Genomic DNA, 8,827 nt, shown 5'->3' on the forward strand with positions numbered 1-8,827 from the left:
CTCCCCAGTAATGTGTTATTTCTGTCCCCCGACTGTTACAGACACGCACTCCCTAATGTCCCTGGCTAGCCCTGTCCAGAAGTGGTTATTTAAGCTTTTGTTTTCAGTCACTGTGTCTTTTCAATATGTAGCTGCGGTGAAAATAAATTTTCCCTATTATCCCCATAAATGGGTGAAGGTTCAGAGGAAACAGCTTCTAGTGGGTTTGTATTAACCAGCAAAGCTTGTCATTTACAAAGCACTTGGTGGAACCTGTCCTTCTCCAGCCTGCTGCTCTGTTCTTCAACACAGCCTACATACAAACTGTTAAAAATTTCAACCACTGTTGCAGAGTGCTCACTCTGGGAACTCTGCCACACGCACAGCCTAATATGTGCTTCCCTGTCCAATACAAAGGCATGAATCATGCTCTTGATCCCACTGCCAAGTGTTTCCGTAGGATGGTGGTTGGCATTGTGGCACAGACGTTGAAACCGCCAGCTGCAACTCTCGGAGTGCTAGTTCAAGTCTTGGCTGCTCCGTTTCTGACCCTGTTCTGTTGCCCAACTCAGACCTTAGTGGCCTTCTCTTCTTCGTGTCTGTGCCCTTTCCAGGTCATCTCCATGTCTGACTGTCCATGAGCTGTAGTAACGCTTCCTCAGAAGCACAACATCACACTGCAAAACACTTGTCTTGCCGAGAAAACTGTATCAGTGGACAAATTATTTAAATCAGTATCTATTTTCTGGGCTGGCATTGTGATGTAGCTGGTTAAGCCAGCTGGGTTGGTACTGGGTGGTGGTTTCCCATCCCTGGGACATTTGGAAGGTCAGGTGTGGCTTCCTGCTTTACTTCTCCCCTGCCCCCAGAAACAACAAGAAGAAATAAGATTTGGAAATAATTAGTTCACCCACTTTTCCCTAAACCTCGATCCTTCCCACCCTGATCAACCATGCAATCATTATAAAAAGTAAAAACAATTATAAAATTGTGTTGCTAAGGCAATAAAATACAACATTGCAGGTGTGCAGTGCTTGGCCGCAAAGTCCAACAAGTATGAGTCTCACCAGCAAAACCCTATTTCTGTGAGATGACTGGGGCATACTCACATTGCTTAATCCTGCCTTGTATTACAGTTTTCCTTTTTTCTTAATGAAAAGATAACCAGTTTCCAGGTTGTGTTTTACACACACACTTATTTCCTTAATGACAAATATCTCTAATATTACTATCTCTTTAATGTTACCCTATAAATGTTAATCCATTGGTCTCAGTCATGAACCTAGAATTGTAATGTATTTGTATAATTTATTTAAAGATTTTTAGAAAGTTGTTTTGCTTCTGTGAGAGATGGAGATGACTCTACATGTCCACATGTCCACAGCAGCCAGGGCTCGGCCAGGTCAGAGCCAGCACATGGAAACTCAGTTCAGTTCTCAATTATGAGTGGTGGGGATCCAGCTATTGGAGCCAATACCTGCTGCCTTCTGGAATCCTCATTAACAGCAGGCTGGAGTTGGAAGCGGAGCCAAAACTCCAACTCAGGCAACTCCTGACACAGGTTACAGGCAATTCAAAGTGGTGTCTTAACCATTAGGCCAAATGCCCACTCGTGTGTAATTTCTTTCTATTACATAAATCGTGATTCCCCATGTTAGCCTCCAAAACATGAATAATCTTGCTTTCTGGGACTTTATCCAAGTCATTGATATTGCTGAACAGCATGACATTGAGGAAGAGCCGCTAACACAATATTGAAGGCGCTCCCCATGGATGAAGCTGTATGTCTGTGGGTTTTATTTAATATTTTCCTGGGGTGTGGGTTGACCCACACAAGGTCATTTCCAAGTGCTGGCTGAATTTCTGTGAATTTTCGTGATTCACCAGTGATGTCATCATTTTGACAACTTACCTGTGAAACTGTTATGAAATCTTCATCAAATATTTACTAATCTCAAGACAGATCAAATTCCTATGCTCTTTAGGATGCTCTTCCAAACCACGAAATATTAAAAAAAAAAAGAAAAACTTACTTTAATATGATTATTCTTACCCATTTTTTGTAGCCAAAGCAAACGTTCTGCATTATCATGTGTCTTTATCTTTCCACTTGATCTTTTGTTTTAGACTTCATTCAAGGTATGATCTGCCTTTTCCTTCCTCACTGGCGTTATTTACCTTGAAGAGTTAAGCCTTGTCCTTAGTGAGCAAGAATTCCTTTGTTAGAAATTGCTCTTTGTTCTAGAGCATCTTGCCGATACAGTTGGGCACTGTCGTTCATTACGGTGACGAGAGACGCTCTATAACCTGAATACATGAATTTGCCCTCTCTACCATGTGTCACCCCCAAATCCTCCAAAATAGAAAATCTATTCTTTCATTGTCCTTTGCATATCAGAGGCTCCCACCCCAACCCCGCCCCAGGAGGACAGTGAGGCTCAGGGTGCAATTTTCATTCATTCCTCTAACCCCAGACACATGAATGTAATCAGATTTCAGGGAATTCTAATGAGCTGTGTTGTAGGTTGGTCTCACATCGTTAGAAACTTTCAGAAGACCACGATTGGCGTGTACATGCTTAGCCTCAACATTCGTCCACATTCCGCAATACTGCTTCAAACGGACAGTCACAGATTCTTTCTTCTCAATGTGCCCATCTTTCCAGAAACGTCTTAGCTGAACACATACACAGTTTTGTCTCGTCTTGACGCTTCGTGCTCTTTTTTGTGAAGTAAATCAACTCTTGCTGTTCTTTCCACCTTCTCACCAACTCATCAGGCTGCATTTCCTTTGAAACATGTGTTTTTCTGTCTCTAGCCTGTCCTCCTTATTTCTGGACCATCTTTCATCTTTCCAAGGCTATATAATCAACACCTGTAAGCCGTGTTCGCTAGTGGATAAATCCCACGTTCACTGAAGTGTAAACCTTCCAGTGTTGGTCTTTGGTTTCTCGCTGTGCAATGAGACACTTAGATTTCTGTGAAAAGAATTTCAGGCTATAGCCAGCAGGTAGGGGAAAGCTTTACTTGATGGGGACGGGGGAGAGGGGGAGAAGGAGGCTATTTACTCTTTGCTCCTGAATCAGATTATTCCTGAGGTTGGCCCTGGAAGGAAATGTCCAAGAGCCACTTAACGGTGTCTGAAATAAAGGTGAACTTGGTCAGGGTGGGTAGAAGATCAGCCCAATGCTCAAGAAAACCACAGAGCGAAAGTTTAGGAAGATGAATAAAAATTCTCTTTCTCTCTCTCTCTCTCTTTCTTTCTCCAGTTTTACCGTGTGTAGTAATTAATTTCGGTGAGGGGGTTGCTGATGTTTGAAGTTATAGAGAAATACAATGAAAGGAACCCTAAAGGGCCTCCAGGATAATGAAAATGTGGTTGCATTCAACCTCTAGTATAACTGAAGCAGAATTAAATAATAGGTACTTCCTTCACAATTTTAGGACTCCCTAAAGCTTGTTAGAGCTGTATTGAAGTTACGTCTTTGTTTCACAAGTCTTTTAGGTTATAATGAGTTATTGAGTGGTGCGGTAAACAGCATTGGCTAATGTTGATTCTATGCATCTCATGGAAGAGCAGGTCAAGTGTAACATCTGCTAAAATGATTAAGTTATGGATCTTTAGGAGACGGAGTAAGAATGGGAAATATTGATGCTTTTGATAGTCAAGTTGGAGATCAAAAGATGGTCCTTTCAAACATAGGTCATGGTTCTGCTGTGGTACTCTGTTAAGAAAAAAGCCACTGGCAATTCCCCAGGCCTGCCTAATCTTACCCAGGACCAAGAAAATCCTGGAAGTACAGAAGTGATCTTTCATCTATAAAAATAGGTATGCCCCCAAAGGGTTTTTTTTATGAAAAATGCAATATTTCATCTGGTAAAGCAAAATTTGAGCCTTTGGCGTTAGATGTGTTGGAGTGCTAACATATGAGTAAGGCTGATATTAGCAAGAGCAGAATTATTTAGTTTCTGAGATATACAGCCAAAAAAAAAAAAAGAGTATATAAGTATCAGAGATTTTTAGAAACATTCTGCAGGTCCGTGGTTATTGTGTATAGTGCGTGAGGGAGCTAACACCAGAAGTATGCTGTAGTCTTATGAGAAAAGAATAGCTAAAGTGTCCAGGTATATTTAGTTGATTCCTTCTTGGTAATGGTATAAACCCTAGGTGCCAGAATTTAGATGAATCTTAAACATTTTTCTGCTTAGATAGTTGAGTCAATTCTTTTTGAATTATCAGCTTCCCTAGAATGGTAGGGAGGCAACTGCTTACTGAAGTATATCTTTGTTCATTTATAGTGGCATATAAATTGGTGGTTTTAAAATGTTCCCCGGGTCTTTTGGCTGAAGTTTCCCAGGTCTTTTCCCGAGTCCACTTTAGTCCATCCATACACCCAGACACTTGCTTTAAAATTTGGCCAGGAAAGTTCAAACTTTTCTACTTTTTGTCTGTGTATGACACCCCACCTCCTCTCCTGGCCTAGATGAGCTGGCTGTCATATCTCCTGTGTACATCTGGACATATTGCCCACTGCACAGGTATCAGCAACTTAGGAAGTCCAGTTCTGATACATGAACTCCAAGGTCTGACCACACAACCTGTGATTTCCCTGTGGCCAGGTTTTGAGTCCAGTGATCTTGTTTGGGAGTCCCCAAAGTAATCTTGCCTGGGGTGACCTCAGACTTGATTCTTATGTGCGGCAGCTAGTGCAGGCGTTGTTTGGTCTGTCAACCCCACTCAGCCATCACACTTATCAGTGGATGCAGCTGCCTGGGCAGTTCTGCTCCCAGCCCCATCTCTTATGCCAAGCAGTGGTTGCTGTGGCCTGGCCCAACCCAGCCCATCACAGACTAGGTTGTTATGTGCAACAGTGTGTGTCATGGCCTAGTTGGGGTGACCCCCCTGCAATAACCTCCACCAGGCTTGTCCCTAACCTTGGTTTTCACCCCTGCAGGTTTGTGCTGTACCCTAGCCAGGCCCCTCCCTCATGCCAGCTGGCTCTGGACACACGCATGTCTGCTGTGCCTCAGTATAGCCCAATCTGCCCCCAGACTTGGCCCACACATACGCTGTCAGAAGTTGCTTAAGTTTCTCTACCAGACTTGCTCCCAACCCTGGGTCTTGTGTATGCCAGAGGGTGCTGTGGCCCAGTCTGACATAGCATTCCCCCCCCCAGCCACCCCTACCCACGCACAGACCTTGGCATTTGCCAGCAGGTGCTGCTCATCCTGGTCTGCTCCTATTCCCAGCTCTCACTAATGGTGCAGCAGCCTAGCCAGTCTGGCTTACCCTCAGTCCTGGTTCCCCTGTGAACTGGCAGGTGCCGTGGCCTAGCCCAGCTCATCCTTACAGCCATTCTGGCTCTCGCAAGTCCTACCGGACACTGGAGCCTAGCCAAGTCTGGTTTGGTTCATCATCACCCTCAGCTGTCTTGCAAATCGGTGGGTGCTGCAGTCCCACAGAGGCAAGCCCACAAATCCCCTACAGAATCTTCCCGCAGATCTGCTTCTTATGCATTCTGCTGTGTTGCAGCCCAGCTTGACATGGCCCACCCCTGCTCCTACACCTGCTGGTGGGTACTGTGGCCTAGGCCAGTCAGGCAAACCCCTAGTCCCCACTTTCGTGTATGCCAGCAGGCAGTGGACAGTGTTACTCAGCCCAGCTCAGGTTTCCCATGTGGGTGGATGCCATGGCCTGACCCAGACATGTCCTCCAGTTTCCCGCCTCTAAACCATATCTTGTCTATGTGTTAGTGTGGTGGCCCAGACCGCGGAAGCCCTGAAAAGTCCTCACCTGTCAAACATGCCCTCTTTCCCAGGGAATCTGCAGCAACACCGGCCCCCCCAGCACTGGGCAGTGATGAAACATATCCAGAGACTGGTATGGCTTGCCCTGACCCAGTGTCCCTCCCACCTTCCCCAAGTATCTTTAAACAAACGTACAATAGGCGACTATGTTGGCACACTGGTATAGTTAACACAGATTTGGCATTAAGTAGGCCCAGAATGCCCATCAGCTATTGGTTGCTTTCCTCTTAGCAGTGTTGACACTTGCTTAGGTACAAGGCAACCTAGGCAGTTGTCTACAACTGGCTTTAATTATATTCCTACAAATGCTCTGACTTACTGGAAGCATAGCAGAAATGCCAAACCTGACAGCAAGCAGATTTTAACAAAGGTAGACCAGGAGGCAAGGCGCACACATGTAATAGGAAAGTTACACTTTTTCTTGTGAAAGCAGAAACTGGACACACATAGGCCTGTTTTGCCAGAGCTGGGTTCACACCTGAGAACGTAGACTCGGCACTGACCTGAATGTGTGGCTTTTTCTGCTGGTGTTCCATGCTATGCTGCTGAAATATACCAAAGGGATATGTGTCACGTCGTGCGTCAGGCTCATTCACTGAAGAAAGAAGCATTACGGGATCACTTTTTGCATTTCAATAATCGATGCTCTCTTGATTCTACGATAATTTGGTACCCTCACTGAAGACCTATATCTGCTTGAGGAAAAGCCAGAGTATTAAAAGATGAAATAATGTGGCAAGTTACAAGCAGAATAGACTGAGTCAGTCTGTAACTCTAGGAGGCGTGGAAATCAACATTTGCAACTCTTTAAAGGATAAAAGGCACAAGGAAAAATATATTCAGCAATGTCCATTCATTACAAGATAACCCAGTTGCATACCGAGGAGCAGTTTTAATCCTCCAAGATTGATGGAATTCTTAACGGCAGTTTGGTTTATTTGCAAAAGACCTTCTTTGATGTCGTCTTTGAAATAGCCCAGGAAAGTTGTATGTATGTCTTGCTGCCATATGACATTTCATTTGAATTCTGCATATTGCCCTGAAAAGGAATGGGTTTTGTCAAGTGCATTTGCTTCGGACCTGAGCTGTTGGACGATCCCATCATCAGCTGTGTGATTTCTCCAGGCCAAAATAGTCCAATGTCGTTATCAGCGTGATACCCTCAGAGGGTGAGGGTGGGCGTTGGGATTTCCCACCTGCCTGGCGGCCATTCACTACACTGCCAGTTACGCTTCAGTTTTCCCCTGGAGGATTCATTTTCTCTCCATCACGGGATATGGACTTGATTGGTAAGGGACAGCACTGCGACCCGATCTAAGCCGTTAGAGATTCTCCTCTGGGGATTTGCATCTCCAATGGAGTCTGACAGAAAGAACCAGTCTATTCCAGTCTCAGCCTTTTGAAGTTATTGTGTGCTGGTTCCTGTTATTTTGGGATCCCCAGACTTCTCTAGATCTCCCCATTATATGCCTGCTTAATTACACTCACAAGGCACCACAAAAATATGCTTTCCCTTTGACACATCACGTTAGCCATCCTTTCTCTCGGTTGCAGAGGGAGAGTCCCATCAGCCAGGCTATACTTTTCAACCGACGTAAAGTTTCTGCCTGGAATACAAAGGCCAACCTTCTCGACTTCTCCCGCTTCCTCGGTCTCCAGTTGTCGCTTGGCGAAAGGTCCAAGGACTGCTACATGAGAATTCTTCAGGAAGCTACAGCAGCTAGGGAAAGAGATGAGTCAGCATTTCAGTTACCAGCATTTAACAATAGAGAAGCCAATTCTGTCTTTTCCTACGATTGAACTTCTTCATGGTTTTGAACTCCTAATATGCAAAATTGGGATTCTACCTCATCAGCGTTTCAAATAAAGATGCTCATTATCATCCATCAGCAATTCAAATAAGCACCTGGCACCTCACCGGAGGATTCCATAAACCACACTCCTCTTACGAATGGCCTCTGCTTACTCTCTACGACAAACCACATCCTGGCCAGGCTCAAGGTGGGAGATTCCCCATGAAGGATGTCCTGCAGGCACCTTGCTGAGAGTCAAGGTGTTTCCCCATGCCCACCTTCTCACTCATATTTTCTTGTTTTTTTAGATGCCTCCAGCTCCCGTGCCGTAGTCATTCTTCTTGTCCTTGGTTCCGGTGGCTTAGGGTACACAGAGCTGGGATGCAGCTCTTTAGCCAGAGACTTTGTCTATCCTTAACTTTGAAGTTCAGTTTTGTTCTTCTTTCATGTTACACTGCTTGCCATTCAGTATGCTATCCGATTAGTATCAGAACCTAGGGTGACGCTGTGACATTGAAAATAGCAATGTAAAATTCCATTATAAATCCTGAAGTTATACTCTCCAATCTAGGGAGCAAACTAAAAATCAGTCTAGCAGGCTGTGTCCAGAATTAAAAAAAAATTTTTTTTTTCTTAAAAAATTGTGGGCCCAACACAGTGGCCTAGCAGCTAAAGTTCTCACCATAAATGCACCGGGATCCATTTGGGCACCGGTTCTAATCCCAGCAGCCCTGCTTCCCATCCAGCTCCCTGCTTGTAGCCTGGGAAAGCAGTTGAGGATTGCCCAATGCTTTGAGACCCTGCACCCGTGTGGGAGACCTGGAGGAAGTTCCTGGGCTCTTGGCTTCAGATCGGCACAGCTCTGGCTGTTGCGATCACTTGGGGAGTGAATCATCAGATGGAAGATTTTCCTCTCTGTCTCTCCTTCTCTCTGTATATCTAACTTTGCAAAAAAAAAAAAAAATAGAATAAAAATTGCATAGGGACCAGTGAAATGGCATAGTAGGCTAATCTTCCACCTGCAGCTGCAGCATCCCATATGGGCTCCAGTTCATGTCTCAGTTGTCCCACTTCCAATTCAATTCCCTTCTAAAGGACTTGAAAAATAGGAGAGGATGCTCTAATTAATTCCTTGGGCCCCTGCAACCATGTGGAAAGCCTAGAAGCTCCTAGCTCCAAGCTTTGGACTGGCTGAGTTTTGGCCATTACGGCAAGTTGGGGAGTGAACCAGTAGACAGAAAATCTGTC

This window comes from Ochotona curzoniae, unplaced genomic scaffold (assembly GCF_017591425.1).
Source record: "Ochotona curzoniae isolate NIBS_2020 unplaced genomic scaffold, NIBS_Ocur_1.0 contig_21, whole genome shotgun sequence".
Classification (NCBI taxonomy): Eukaryota; Metazoa; Chordata; class Mammalia; order Lagomorpha; family Ochotonidae; genus Ochotona; species Ochotona curzoniae.